The sequence below is a fragment of the Hippocampus comes genome, unplaced genomic scaffold (assembly GCF_001891065.2).
Source record: "Hippocampus comes isolate QL1 unplaced genomic scaffold, H_comes_QL1_v1.1 scaffold624, whole genome shotgun sequence".
Taxonomy (NCBI): Eukaryota; Metazoa; Chordata; class Actinopteri; order Syngnathiformes; family Syngnathidae; genus Hippocampus; species Hippocampus comes.
The window spans coordinates 113,723-117,585 of NW_017805624.1; positions in this window are offsets into that span (position 1 = coordinate 113,723).

Sequence of the window (3,863 nt, forward strand, 5' to 3'; positions counted from 1 at the left end):
TGTGTTGCCAAGTGCCTCCAACGTGGGATTGGGTTTGAATTAATTCATGTATTTATTTTTTTGCGGCGCGGCCATAAGGCCAGTAGGGTGGTGAGGCTTTCAGAAAGCTCCTTTGGGTACCGGGAAGGGAGTAAGTGGAACGGGCCTGCGGGGCAGATGTTAAACACACGGTGGCTGGAGGAGAGGCCGCACAAGTCAGCGCTACTGTCAGAGTCTGGCGGGAGACCATGACCAAAGTGTGCTACACCTGGAAAAAAAAAAAAGAGGAGGGAAAAGGAGTTACACCAAAGTGCCATACCATATGGTGCTTTTCCATCGTCTAATGACGGCCAGTACAGGAGAAGAATGGCGTTTTTTTTTTCCCCCCAATGGGCATCGCAGCCGTCAGCAGTTTCGATAATCAACAGGGAGCACTCAGACGATACATTGCCACAGAATTATGTTATTTTGCCAAATCTCTCCTTCAAAAATACCCAATGACCCATTCAAACCAGGGGCGGAGCTGCAGGGTGACCAAGGGTGGCCAGGGCCCCTTTAGTCTGTGCAAGGCATATTCCGCAATGCTAGCTATTATTTGCAAATCAATGCACACAGTATCATAAAACCGTTTCACTGCACTTCTTTCTGCATCGTAGTCGTCACAACAACTGTGGTTTTACTCTGCTGTATATGTTCAAAAAGATTTTTTTGCAGAATCGCCAAACGGAATCGATCATTCTATTGCACATGCACAAAAATGCTGCGCCGTAATCATTTGTCTCGAGCGCAGGGTTGCTGTTTCTCTGGCTGCCGGTGTGATGTAGGTCTCGGTCCTCAAGGTGATGGAAATGAGCGCGGGCGCTGATCCGCCGGCCTGATGGACACGTGTGCCGGCCCGTGAGCACTCGGCCGATCTGGCCTTCTCCTCCTCCTCCACCTACTCTGTCATCCCGCCGTCTACTCCCATGGTTTCCTCCCCACGGTTTATTATTGCGCTATAATCGCTTCCATCTGCCTCGCAAAGCAACCCTGTAGACCCGAATCAAGAACAAAAGATGAGTGAGTCAGGAAAGAAAAAAAAAAGGCAAGAGAGATTTTTTCCCGCCAATACAAATAATTCTCTTCCTTCTCGTCAAGGCCCTCGTCGGAGCGAAATCAAAATGCCAGCGGAGTCACTTTTCCCTTTCTTTCCGCGAAGTTATAATTTAGCATGACTTCGGCGCAGCTTCATGCACAATTAGGAATTCAGAAAGTCCGGGCAAGAAGACGTGATTCATGTTGTATGACATTACTACGTACTTGCCATCACTATTCGGAACATCCTGCGTGTTTGAGTGCAGTCCGTGTGTTTTTTGAAAGGAACAGAACTTTATTTGAGGAGAGTCGTAGTTTTAGTCTAATTTTAATTTCTTTGCAAACGCAAACAAACCCATTTTTGTGCTCTAGTTCCAATCACACGGCAATGAGTGGCAGCGATCACGTGTTACGTTTGATGTGCACATCTCGGGTCAGCGGCGGGTGGGGGCGGGCGAGGGAATACCCACTTTGAAACCACACAGGACTGCTGCTCCTCTGATCTTGAATCAGATTAGTCCGCCGCCCCAATTACAGCCAATCAGAGCCAATTAAATCAAATTTAGCCCAATTATGGGTCATTAGAATGCCTTGGAGATCGATAGCTGGTGGGGAGATGGCGCAGCCGACTGTCACATGTTTGAGAAAAACATGACAATTGGTCACTAAATCTCTGGTCGAGGCGTCGCGGCGCGGGATCATTTCAAAAGCTTTCCTGCTGACATCAAGACAGCTAAACCTAAAAATAAACATCAGATGGTGCCTTTGCGGGATTCTTTTTTTTGGAGGGGGGCGTTGAACTAGTGGAAAAGCAAAATGACTGACCACAAATCTGTCGTATGTGCTCACCGCTGCCAGTCTAAGACAACTTTTCATGTTGCTTTTCTCTCTGACATGTTTGACCACTCTGATTGTTCGCCATATAAGACAGATCAATCCGCTTTTTTTTTTGACAGGAGTGCATGGGGTAATATTGTTTTCCCAATTGCGGACTAATTTCAACAGTAATGTTTTTTGAAATGTAAAATGCTGAGCTCACGTATACAGTATCCTTTTTTTTTTTTTTTTGTCTGCATGCTGTATGTTTTCGCAACAGTTCAGGCACTTCTCACTGAGTGCTACGGAATGTCTCTGGCTCGTGTTATTGTATGGCTTTGAGTTACTGACTGCCAGCGAGTTGATGTTTGACTTGGGCTGATGTGAGCTATTCACATACAAATTTCCCTCTTTTCTGACACTGCGCAGACGCGGCGAAATGTGGAAAACAAAGCAGGTTTTCAGTTTAAATTCAAGTCGACACCCTGGAGCCTCGCGGCCCCCGTCGCGTTTGTCCGTCAAATCGTGGGGTTTCTGTCAGTCAAAAGGTCATCCCCCTGACCGCGTCACGTCCCGCTTTCTTGTTGCCAATTCTCTTTTCCACTTGATGGTATCGCTGTGATTAAAATCCTCGCTCGGATTTTTGGCCGTAATGGCTGACAGAGAATGATTGGGTCTGTTTTGCCTTCCGTTAAAATATAGCTCAAGTCACAGCACAGTCGGCTGTTTTTGTCCGTTGTGAAGATTGGAGTAATTACTTGGAGATGTTGGAATAAAAGCTTCCTTCTGCTCGAACCAGTCGGCTGGCGAACTCAAATTGCACGGGGAACGGAACGGGCCTCATCGCTGCGTTATGTATCTGTTAGTGTCTCGGGGGCGGGAGCGTTTCAAAGGAAACGCGGAGGATAAATAAATAGTCTGGCAGAATTGTAGAAGGCCTCGCGCTAATTGCCCAGCTAAGATTGACTCTGCCCGGGTTTATTTGTCCTTGTCACCGAGATAAACATCACGGTAACCCTTCAAGAAGAAAAATGAACGCTACACATGAGAGGACCCACGCATGCGAGCAGAAAGCCAGTCGCACACATCGCCGTGTACAAAACCGGCAGGAGCACAGGCGCTCTCTTTGCTCGTGCCCACGGCTGGACAAACATTTTCGCCACATGCCATGAATATTTGAAGCGATATTTTCCCCAGAGCGCATTGACGACGTCATGGGATCCAATCTGAGACGTGTGCCAAGCAAACCCGTTTGCAATGCTTTATTTAGATTTCAAATATTTTGGCAATGATACATAAGGCAAGAAAAATATTACAAACAGCCCTCTGTGGGGGTTGATTTCGGTTCGATCCCACTGCAACAATAAACAAATTAATTTTCTTCTTCAAAAGGTACAATTGGTGTTTGACCTCCGACTAGAGTGTGCAGGTGCACCAGATATTGCGGCCAGTGAATGTCTGTGCTTGACCAAGTTAGCCCCCATCCAATGCATGCACACGCATTCCTTCATGCCTTCCCTGGCCCCTGGAATGAAGAGACCCCTTCAAGGGCTGTCAGTCAGCAATGGTCACCATGGAAGGGACTCAAGCTCTTAACAAAGGCCCTTAAGAGTTTCTCACAAGGCAAAAAGGAAAGGCACACAGAGCGACACAACAAAGGAGGAGACGGACAACAGACAGCGAGAGACTTGGACATCGGCGTTAGGCGAGCTGGAGATTGACTGACTGAGCGGGTGTGACGCCACTTAGATGAAGACGAATTGAAAGGACGTGATGGACAAATGAGACAGAAACATAGTGAGATTAAAAAAAATAAAAGGGGTTGCTAGAAGTGTCGGGGGTGGGGGGAAAGGGACAACAGGATCCAGGTTTTCTTTCATAGTCACATTAAAGCTGCACCCACTCGAGCATCAAAACGCAGCAAAAAATGAAGAAGGGGGTTACCATGTCGGAGACTTTTACTCCAGTTTTGAAAAGCCAATTCATGGAGTGAC